Below are 12,281 nucleotides of genomic sequence, written 5' to 3'. Positions count from 1 at the left end.
CAGCAGGCCTCAGTTCTGGGGGAAGATGTGGGGTGCTGGTGCTGAGCTTCTAATGCAACAGCTGCAATTTCACTGCAATTCAGATTGCAGCATGTTGAGGAAAAGTGCTGCTGCCTTTGATTGTTCTTAGCACACCAGGCTGCAGTAGGGAACATTTCTGCTGGAGCCAAGGCGTGGTGGGGGCAGGAGAACAGGAAGGATGTGAAGAATTGATTTCTGATTTTAGTGCTGTGGTGGTCAAGATTGTTAGAAGTAGCAGCACATTCACAAGTGTTTAAGGCTATTAATTGGATGTTTCTTTTGTGCAGAGGGTCCAAGTTATTTTGTAGATTAGTAGAAGTCAGTGAAGAAAAAGAGGGTTAGGAAGACAGACGTAGATTATTGCTTGAGGTAAGTATGGAACATCTGTTCCCTGGTAAGTCTAGGTGAAAACTGAGCATGGGGAGGGATTGCAGGTATGAATGTGCATGTAAAATTAAGTCAGGACCTCGAGAAGAGCTTTAAATTTGTGATGAACAGGGAAGAGAAGTTTTTTAGTGTAGCGGTGTGTATAACATCCTGTTGTGTGGTCCAGTCAGGTAAACCACTACATCTTTGTGTGTTACAGGAGCAGCTACTTAAGTGTATGTAAGGATAGTGAATGTAGAGACTTCTCCTCATAGTGGATTCAAGAACTTCTCTTTAGAATTTGTTAGATTTTCATTATTTTCTGGAACGCCAAAGGAAGCATTAGGATACCCTATAGGAAGTGCAAGCAAACCAATAAAGTTTTTACTGATTAGAAGCGAATCACGTTTGTTCCTTGAAGGACTTGCCAAACAAGGTTACTTTCAACATGCTTTCAAAGGTCTAACAGGGATCAATATCAGCAAACCCTGTTAGGTCGTGTTTGGGAGCTGGGGCTGAGGCTCTCGTGCCCTGGGGAGCCATGGGAAGGCTCCAGGCCTGAGTGTGCGGCCAGGCCGGGGCCATTGAGCTGCAGCCCATCCCTGGTGGATGCAAGGGCAAGCAGGAATGCCAAGGGACCCTAGGGCCGGGCCAGGCCAGGCCAGAGCAGTGCCCCCAGCCCTCCAGGAGCGGACGGGCTCTGCCAAGCCCAGGGCCGGGCCAGGCCAGGCCAGAGCAGTGCCCCCAGCCCTCCAGGAGCGGACGGGCTCTGCCAAGCCCAGCCTGGGCACTGCCCCCAGCCCAGGGACAGGCGGGTGCTTTGCCCAAGGGCTGGGCCCAGAGCAGCAGAGCTGTCACAGCCCCAGCTGGTTCTGGTCTGCGTGCGGCCCAAGCAGGGCCCGTGGGTGCCCTGGGCAGTGCAGGAGCAGCACAGGAACAGTTGCCAGGGCCAGGGGAGGCACAGGGCTCAGCCTCTGCACGGTGACACAGCATGCAGGCTGCAGGGGACAGAGCCAATGGCACCGGGCATGAGCAGCTGTGCGGGGCTCTGAGCCTGCAGCAGCATCGGCCCCAAGGCTGCTCTGTCCCTGCCTGGCTGATGGGCAGCGCTGGAGGCCTTGCAGAGCAGGGGCCATTGCGGGCACGGCTGTCCCAGGAGCTGCCCCCTGGCCCAGCTGGGCCCCACTTGGGCAGGAAGGAGGCTCCCAGCCCTGGCATGGCCGAGCAGCTCCTGCCTCCCCCTGCCTCTGTTCTGATCCCCACGCTGCCTGCTGCCACAAGAGCCCCTGGGCCAGGCTGTCACAGGGCTGCTTTGCCCTCACTTGGCGCCCTGGCACCAGCGCCGTCCTGCTTGCTGCCAGACATCGCAACTGTAAGCAGATAGTCCCTTTCCAGGAATGACGCAGTCACCTCCAGGTGCTGATCCTCTCTTTCTGTGGGATAAACAAGAGCTTGGGGCGCTGCCATGGCAGGGCTTCCCTCAGCTGTCGGCACTTCCAGCCCGGCTCTGCCAGGGGCTCTGGCAGTGCCACGGCGCACGGCAGCTCTGGCATGGCAGCTCTGCACTGCAGCCTCGGCCAGCAGCCAAATCTGCGGGCTGGGACTCCGCAGCGGCCGCACGCTTCTCCCAGAGCCCGAGCAGCGGCGGCTCGCTCCCAACACCGAGCCGGGAAGGCGCCGAGGTACAGCGCGGGCTCGGCTCTCGGCACGAACCGCCCCGCCCCTCACACCCGCCCGCCCTTTCCCGCCCTCTGGCCCCGCCGCGCGGCGCCCGCGCTGTCGAGGCGACTCTTGCCCACAAGGAGGCGCCCTGAGCCCTGCAATGGCGCCGCGAACCTTCTGGCGCTCTGGAAGGCGCGGGCCTGGACCTGTTGCAAGCTGGGCCCTACGTCCCATTTCCTGAAGAAAACATATCCTGTCATGCCTGGGCTGTCCGCACTTCCAAGCCTGATCAACAGGAAGAGACATTTAACCTGTGACACACATAGCAGCCTACAAGCTCGAAGTGATGGCCAGGTATTAGGAAAGCAAAGTAGTTGTTGCTAGAATTGTCTTTAAGACTCAGGGCTGGGCCCGTTTCACTGATCTCAGACCCAGAGGGAGGTTGACAAAGCTTGGGAAGAAGGATGCCCATTGATAGTGGACACAAAGGATGCAGAATTTAGGGGCCATAAGGACATCTGCTAGAACTGCCAAGTTAAGGAAAACAGTCCTAAAGTTGTCTCAGCAAATATGCTGAGCTGAGCACCAGCTGGGTAAAAAAGAGTGTGATGTTTGCAGGCAATGGGACTTTGGCACCCAAATTATCCTGGGCCTGGCCATGGGATGGTTCTGGTCACCAGAACACATGAAAAGACAGCATAATGCAAGCACTGGGCATTGTGCTTCATAGAACCCAGACAAAAAAGCTGGGAAGACTCTGCTGGATTCTTGTGTGGTATCTACCCCTTCTGTTCCTTCTTCTTCTCAAAATATATTGTAAGCCTGATTAAAAAACTTACTTAGAGCCATGGTCAGTGCCATATTCTGAAAACTTACAGCTGACTTACAGGTTTAGTATCTCACAGAGCAGGTTTGAGGCCCTGGAATTGGAGGGACAGACAAGTGATGAAGTGGGCAAAAGTCCTTCTGGAATAGAGGAGCACCTAGGGCAGGTCAGGCAACACCATGCATGGTGACCACCTCTGTTCCAAGGAAAGGCAGGGTCCCTTCAGGCCTTCCTAAAAGCATCCCAAGGGAAGGTTTCCATCTCCCCTGCCCTCTTTCCTTGACTTTAGCTGAATCTTTCTCTCACTGAAAGACAGGAAGCTCAAGTGTGTTAGGAGAATACTGTGAGCATTGGCAGCGGTGAACAGTCAGTGTGAAAAACGCCAATCACTTGTTTTTAAAATTTTAAAAAGTTTCATAGTAATAAAATAGTTATAAAAATAGTAACACAATTAGAGTAATAACAATTTGGATAAATTGAATTAAGACAATATGAGACAATAAAAACAAAGAGTTACGGATGTCCGGGTACCTTTTTCTGGGCATCAGGAGCCTGAAAAAGGACACCCATTAACAAAGGATTAACCCTTAAGAACAATAGCCTGTTGCATATTCATATACTTCATACATGATGCATAAATTCCATTCAAATACAGGATTGTGTCTGGTCATTGTCAACTTCTTTCCTTCTAATCCTAACAGTGCCTCCAAGGTGAGAAGAAGTTCATTTTTTCTGATAAGAAGGCAATAAATTCCCTTTCTCTGAAAGATTTAGATGTCCTGTGGCTGCTATCTCGCTGCAAGCCCTTTCTGTTAAACAAAGCATCTTACATAGCATAGTTTCTATTTTTATAACCTAAAACTATATTTAACACAGTGCTTAAGAAAATTGATACAGCATTGCTTTCTCACACAACACATATAATATTCATTTTAATATTTGCGAAAAGCCAATCATAAAATACATGCATTTTTCACAATCCCCACTCTTACTCTTTGTAAATCATTTGGCTTGAGCAATATTTTTTTCTACTTATATCTTCTGGACTATGCTGGTAAAATAAAACACGGGATTACACAAGAAAGAAATATAAAAACAGTTGTAACACAAATGAAAGATCTTAATTTCTTCAAATACATTACCCCACCAGCTAGATTTTAACATTGTTTTCTAATTTTTGGACTGGTACCTGGGTTGTTATATGCGTATATATTTTTCTTTTTGATTTCTTTTGCTTTTGCTAGAATGACTTTTCTGTGGTCATCAATTTTCAACGATCTGATATATTGAACTTTCCACAAACACCCCCTTCTTTGGCCAATAAATAGTCTAAAGCGAACCTTTCTGATACCCTACAGTTTTTGTTTGGCTTAGCTGACTTAATGTTAACTCTAATGCCTGGGCAGCCTTATTTGCTATCATTTCTGTAACTGCTTGGAGTCTTGTAATACAATTCAACAGATAATTTGGAGTCAATACAGAGTTAGATTGCTGTGCTGGTTTTACCTTTTCCTTTATTATTTGGGTTTTTTTTTCCAAATCTTGAACCGCATCTTCAAGATTAAATTTAAAACAAATCCATCTCTCTCCTTTTGGACATTCAGTTCTAAATCTATTGCCACTTTTTCTTAAGTTTCTTGTAATCTAATAATTTACTCTGTTTTGCCTACAAGTTCTTAATTTGGCTGGGTTATAACAGTGGCTGTTGACATAGGTGTGTGTAATAAAGGAGGAACTTTGGTTTCTTTCTATGTGATGCTTTCTGTAGCATTTGTGACACAATCCTGCTGGTATCCCGAAAGGGAAAAGACAACAAGTGAGTGCCAGAAACAGGAATAACAGAGGTCCAGTATGGCTTATACTCCCACCTCCCATGCCTGTGAGGTTGCAACCCACAGCAGGTTTATTTGATCTTCTTGGTGGTGAAATACAGAGGCCAATCTGGTCTTGCCCTCTATTTTCTTGTCACTTTCTCTTAACTAATTGCTAGGCAAATTGTTTTTGACACTCTTTAACTGTGGTCTCTGACTGTTCCTCAGGTAGCTCTCATTTAACAGGCACTAATAATTCCCATCCACAAAACCAAGTCAGTACTTTAACACTTTTTGCAATAAGAGCATAAATTTTGCGAATCACAACACTAATTACTCTTACAATTTAAGCATTTACTTATAACCCACCTAGCATGCCCAGTATTGGAATGAATCAAGTAAAGTTTACTAATGGAAATAGTAATTCCCCTTCTCCCTTGTACAATTCTAGGGCTAAGGTCAGAATACAAAAACGTTCTTGATCTTTCTATCTGAGGTATTCCTCCCCCAAGGAGATGTTTTATTCAGGCAGTGCTCAAATCCAGTGATATAAGCATTATCTTATTTCTTAATTCAGTGTTATTCTTTGTACATTTCTTGGATCATTTGGGTTTTCTCAAACCATTACCACTCAGTCCCCATTGGAAAGTCAGTTCAGTATCACCCAGTTTAAATATGATAGTCCGTTCCTCAAGTTTCTTCACAAGTCCTTTGATTCTGCTGGCAGGAATTCACTCTCTTTCCGTGATTTTGATTGTTGCTTCAGTAGTACCTGGAAAGGACTTCTTAATAGCATAGATAATAAAAGAAAGATAATACTGCATTAACTTTTACGATTCGCTTTCCTTCTAAACTTTCTGGGTTTAGCTAAAAGCTTTCTCTACAGCAGCCTCTTCTTCAGGAAAAAAGCCTTCTCGTTAACGGCAAACAAAACACACAAAAGAAAAAAAAAACAAAAAACCTCTTACTTAAGAAAAACAAACCGCTTTGTGAGGTTTGGAGAGTCAGCAATCTCTGCTTTGATTTTATCTTTTAGTGCTAGTCCCCCCTGCCCCTCTTTTCACAGCCCTGCTGTCAATGCTGTTCTTGGCCCTTCCCCCGGTGCGGCCCCTTGGCTGCAGGGCCGGGGCAGGGGAGAGCAGCCCCGGGCATGGGGACCCTGGGGGCTGCCCTGGGTCTCTTTTGCCCTCTCCCTCTCCCTCTCTCTCTCTCTCTCTCTCTCTCCCCCCTTCTCTCTCTCGGCCTACTTCCAGGCTGACGCTGCCATCCTGGGCTCGGCGCCCCGACAGTCTGGGAGCCCCCCGGCAGCTCTGCCCCGGAGCCAGCCCGCTCCTGGCCGCAAACCTGTGTCCTCTGCTGCCAGCCCCGCCCGGGGCACCTCCATGGATCGGTCCGTGCCGCAGCACCCGAGACCCCGCCGATCGCAGGGAGCGCTCAGACACCTCCCAGCCTTGACAACCCCAAACCTGGCGTGCCCAGGTGCTCCTGACATTCTTTCTCTTTCTCTCGTCAACTTATCCTCTTTTCTCTTCAAGGAGGGCCCGTTCTGCTAAGGCTTTTCCGGACCCCAGTGTGGCATTGAATAACCTCTTAGCAACCGTGTGTTAAGATACTTCTCTGCCTTTCATGCAAAAAACTTGCATTCACACTTCTGCTCTCTTCTAGCACCAAGATGTCATCACTTCACATTCTAACATCTCAGAGTTTCCTAACTACTTCTCTACTTCAACTTCTCTCTTTCTCCTCTCTCAGTTGTAACCCTTATGGGGTCGATATTTATTCTTCCCCTATTTCTTTCTCCAGCCCAAACTTCTTTGTTGATTTTTTTTTCTTCATCCTCTTGGCTTAATTTCAAAACTCTAGCTGTCATTTTCTTATTTTCTGATATAACTCTTACTCTTAATTGCACTTGTAAGACTCTTCCCAATAAATTGCTACCTGCCCCTGGGACCAATAACACATCTCCCACCTAAATTTTAGTTTCTTCCCTCAATTACCACATCTTTAATGACCAGAAATGTAAAACTTCCTCTTTTTGCCCCTGTTACTTTCACTGTATGTTTGCTCACACTATAACCTTTTGGAACGTTTAACAGGCAGGTTTTCTCTGCCCCTGTGTCTATAACAAATTCCAATTCTTCTTCTTGGGGACCCACTTTTAAAGTTATCACAGGCTCCTGATGGTATTTGTTCCCCCCCAAAAAAATTAAAGCCTATGACTTTTTTTTTTTTTTTTTTAATGGGCCCATTTCTTTAAAGATTTTCAGATCTTCTGCTTACTTAGGACCATTTTCCTTTTTCTCTAAAGTTTGTTTATCTATTTAGTTGGAGTTTTTTCTTTCCCCTCTAAAAGCTGTCTCTCAAAAATATTTTGTTTTCACATTTCGCCTTTGATATGCTGTCTCATTTATTCTCTTGGTTATGTAATTACAATAACTGTTCATGTGTTTACTCCCCTCCTCATTATTTTAACCCCATTCAGGAGGTACAGTTGGCATTTTGTCTTCTCTGGGGGTCCCTGCAGATTATCTTTTTCTTAAGATTTTATTTCAGTTGCTCTGATTAATTGCTTTTCTTCCTGAGAAAAATATTATTTTCATTACCAACCACATCTGTTCTCAAGTATACATGTTTGGACCTAAAAGTTGGTCTAATTGTTCAGCTATGCCTATGGGATTCTCCAAATATCTCTTTTATTTATTTCTTAAAATTTCAGACCTCAGACAAAGTCAAAGAAGCATTTACAAACTCTGATCCATCACCCCCCTTTGAGAACCTCTCTTAATGGAAATAGACCAATCTCTTTATCCCATTCTTTTTGGATTTTTATCTTCTACAGCCTTTCTCACGTATTTTTAGGAAGAATCAGGAGAGGGCTTTCTTCTAACTGATTTTTTAGTGTTTCAATAAAGTGATTCCTTTAGAGAGTTTCCTTAAGCAGCCGGAGCTGTGGTTACCAAGGGAATGGAGCTCAGGGCAGGACGGGGAGGCTCGGCACAGCTCAGGGTCTGGGGGCTCCAGAGGCGGGGTCTGCAGCCGGGATGGCCCGAGGGGATCGGCACAGCTCAGGGTCTGGGGGCTCCAAAGGCGGGGTCTGCAGCCGGGATGGCCCGAGGGGATCGGCACAGCTCAGGGTCTGGGGGCTCCAAAGGCGGGGTCTGTGGCTGGGATGGCCCGAGGGGATCGGCACAGCTCAGGGTCTGGGGGCTCCAGAGGCGGGGTCTGCAGCAGGGATGGCCCGAGGGGATCGGCACAGCTCAGGGTCTGGGGGCTCCAGAGGCGGGGTCTGTGGCTGGGATGGCCCGAGGGGATCGGCACAGCTCAGGGTCTGGGAGCTCCAGAGGCGGGGTCTGTGGCTGGGATGGCCCGAGGGGATCGGCCCAGCTCAGGGTCTGGGGGCTCCAGAGGCGGGGTCTGTGGCTGGGATCGCCCGAGGGGATCGGCACAGCTCAGGGTCTGGGGGCTCCAGAGGCGGGGTCTGTGGCTGGGATCGCCCGAGGGGATCGGCACAGCTCAGGGTCTGGGGGCTCCAAAGGCGGGGTCTGTGGCTGGGATCGCCCGAGGGGCTGTTCCTGTGCAGACCGAGCTGGAGCGGGGATCGCCCTCACTCGGCTCACGGGGGCTGATCCGGCAGAGACAAAGCCGGGACTGACCCCGGCTGCAGCGGCGGGAGCCGACAGAGTCAGGGCAGCCGGGGATGGGACAGACGGGACCCCCCTCGGTGCGATCAGCGCGGTGACCACGGTGCACACGGCAGGACAGACCCCCACCCCCGGCAAGAACGCGGGCCAGGCGGCCGGACCGGGACAGACGGACCGGGACAGACGGACCGGGACAGACGGACTGTGCCGGAGCCGGCACAGGGGCTGGGAGGGCTGGTGCGAACGAGTGGGGGAACGAACGGGAATGGATGAGGTAATTTGTTCTCAGCTCTGTACTTTCCCCGTTTTGCTTTTTGGATGCTTTGAAATGGTCGACGAGCTAACTGACGACCTTCTCATATTGTTTTTCTCATCACCCTTTTATTTATCTTTTGGCAAATTATACATGTTTCAGGTACTTGTTTTTTACTCTAAAGGTCTCAATGCACCCATAGTTCTTTTAAAAAAATGATCACACCTAGCCTGTGTATCCCACCGGGCTTTTTGATACACGTCCTCTGCTATTCCCTCGTAAGCGTTTTATTATCTAATTGTCTTCCATATCAAGATGTTTCTATTTCCCCGATTTATCTTGTTCGCCACAATCTTGTTTTAATTCCCCCCCCCTTTTTTTTTTCTTCATTTGGAGTTAATATTAACTCTTTCAGCTCTATTTTCTGCTGCATCTTTAGCTTCTTGATCTGCCAATTATTTATTTTATTTCTTCTTATTTCTAGGTCTTTACCTTTTGGTGTCCTTTAATACGTACTATTGCTATCTCTCTTAGGTAATTGTAATGCCTCTAAAACCTCGAAAATAAGTTTCTCATGTACTAATCTTTTTCTTCTTTAATTAAGCAATCTCCCTTTTAAAATTTTTCTTAAGGTATGTGCTACTCTAAAGGCATACCTTGAATCAATATATAACTCTTTTGTGTTAAATTTTCTAATGCTGTTTTTAAGTATATAATTCACAAGTTTGCATGTTTTTTCTCATCAACTTCTGCATACCCTGTATTTTGCAATGAGTTGTATTTCTGTTTGTTAACATAACTCCCAAAGTGCTGTCTTGGGGTATTTCTGTTGGTATTTTTTTTCTGCTTTTCTTTTCCTGTATCCACCTTACTGAATTTCTGTCTCATTTTTCAGTTTTCTATCTATTCGTCCCCTGCTTCTGTTTTTCACTTTTTACTAACAACTTAAATACCACTTTTCTTTCAACTACTTACACCCAAAAAAACCCCTTTTTCTCACACTGCTTTTCAATACAATCCAACTCCCTCCAAGGAGATATGGTAAGGCTTAAAATGCACAATCGACATTACCTATACTTTCATTCGTCTACATTCACTCACTTTTATTTCTCATTCACTTTCACACATTCCTTCACACTCTCAAGACACAAAGGGGATCCTTATTGCTAGAAAATCACAGGTCCTTGTGGCCCCCTCTTTCGCTTTGGGGTTTACCTCCAGGTCTCAGTGTCACCAGGCCCCCTAGAAGGGCCCTGACTCTGGCTGCCTCTGGTGCCCGTTCCCCTGTGAGGCTGTCTGCGTGTCTTTCACACTCTTCAGCTACGGCCCCTCACACGCCCAGGGAACGCTAGCTTGGTTCGCAGGTCACTCGCTCCTCTTGGGCCCAGAAGCCCCCACCCAGCCGGGAGCTGCAGCCTGGTGTGCAGGTCACTCGCTCTTTCCACACCTCCCCCTTCCCACCTGCCCAGGAAGTTGAGGCTGGCTCTGTGTGTGTGTCACTCTCACACACCACAAAACAACAATAAGGTACCTTTTACTTTCACATCGCCTATTACAAGTTTAGGTGTTACTGGCCAGTCCCGGTGCCATTGGATATCCCTCAACCCAGCTGTGTTATCCAACCCCAAATGCTCTTGGGCAATTTTTCCCTCAATCCTGTCGTGTTGTCCAACCCCAGATGCTCTCGGGTAATTTTCCTTCAATCCAGCTGTGTTGTTCAACCTCAGATGCTCTTGGGCATTTTCTGTCCCTCAACCCAGCGGTGTGGTACAACTACAGATGCTCTTTGGCATTTAATTTGTTCTGCTGTGTTGTCCAACCCTGGATGTTCTTGGGCATTTTTTTATCCCCCAATCTAGCTGTGTTGTCCCACCCTGAGTGTTCTCGGGCATATCCTCACTCGGACAGAATTCTGCTCAACCCTGCTCTTGGATGCTCTTGGAATATAAATCCCTCAACCCAGCAGGTTTTAGGAGCCCCTCCTGTCCTGTTTCCTAGTGGATTGGGCTAGGAAACCTTGCTCCCCACCACCGAGGGGTCCAACCCCTCCCTGAGACCCAGTCCCAGTCACCCCCGGGGATTCTTTCACTCTCTTATGAGTCGCTTTGTCTCTTTACTGGCCGCTTTTCCAGCGAAAAGTCGGAAACGCAGCGTGGGAGACTCCGCACTCACTTGGCAGGTCTGGGACAACCAGCCCGCCTCTCATTCACACACATTCATCCCCCCGTACCTGCCCCCCGAGAAATACTTACCAATCCTTTTTCCTTCCCGGGTTCTTCGTGCGCACTACTACTCTTAGGGGGCAAATTACAGCAGTTGTAGGGACCCTTTTCCCGTTCTCTTTGTTTTATTGTCTCCTTTTGTCCACAGATCGTAACCTGCGTCTGTCGGTCACTTCAGGGGAAGCAGAGCGAGGCTGCCAAAGAGGGCAGGGCGCGCCTTCCCCACTCTGACTCTCCCAAAGCACCGGCAGCGAGGAGTTAGTAACCATCCTCTGCTACCAAATTGTGAAAAACGCCAATCACTTGTTTTTAAAATTTTTAATGTTTAATAGTAATAAGGTGGTTATATAGTAACACAATTAGAGTAATAACAATTTGGACAAATTGAATTAAGACAATATGAGACAATAAAAACAAAGAGTTATGGACGTCCAGGTACCTTTTTCTGGGCATCACGGGCCCAAAAAAGGACCCCTGGTAACAAAGGATTAACCCTTAAAAACAACAGCCCGTTGCATATTCATACACTTCATACATGATGCATAAATTCCATTCAAACACAGGATTCTGTCTGACCAGTGTCAACTTCTTCCCTCTAATCCTAATAGCACCTCCAAGGTGGGAAGAAGTTTGTTTCTTCCGATAAGAAGGCCATAAATTCTTTTTCTCTGAAAGATCTAGGTGTCCTGTGGCTGCAAGTTATCTCGCTGCAAGTCCTTTCTTTTAAACAAAGCATCTTACATAGCATAGTTCTATTTTAACAATTTTTATAACCTAAAACTATATTTAACACAGTACTTAAGAAAATTAATACAGCATTGCTTTCTAATACAACACATATAATATTCATTTTAATATTTGTGAAAAGCCAATCATAAAATACATGCATTTTTCACACCCCATTCCTGGACATCAGAGCTCTCTGCTCCCCTTTTCCCGGCCATCCCATGGCTCCCAGCCTCCAGACTGGCCATTGGCTTGACCCTGGGATGCCCTGGAATGCCTTGGTCCCCCATTCCTGCCTTTCCCAGTCCCCAGCCCCAGCTGTGTGCAAAACCAGAGACCCCCTGAACTCCTCGTTCTCGAACATCCCTGCTGTCCCCACCCTTGTCCCCCCTTTTTGGGAAACCCTGGACTCCCCTTTCCTGGGCTCAAGGACCCCCTGGAACTCCCTTCTACCTCTCCACGTCCCTGCCCCTGTCTCCTGTCCCTCAGCTGTCCCCTGTCCCTCGGCTCTGTGGGGCCCAGGGTGGCAGCAGGAGCCAGGGCAGCCCTGGGGGAGAACAACCCTGAGCCCCAGCCGGGCCAGTTCCCCCAGTTCCCCCCAGGTCACTCCCAGCATGGGCCCTGTGGCTCCCAGTCACCCCCAGGATGGTCCCAGTCACTTCCCGTTACACTCAGTGTGATCCCAGTATCATCCCAGTCACTCCCAGTATGATCACAGGTGTTCCCATTCAGCCCTACTATAGTTCCAGACAC

This window comes from Melospiza melodia, chromosome 7, assembly GCF_035770615.1.
Source record: "Melospiza melodia melodia isolate bMelMel2 chromosome 7, bMelMel2.pri, whole genome shotgun sequence".
Classification (NCBI taxonomy): Eukaryota; Metazoa; Chordata; class Aves; order Passeriformes; family Passerellidae; genus Melospiza; species Melospiza melodia.
This window is presented reverse-complemented; position numbering follows the sequence as displayed.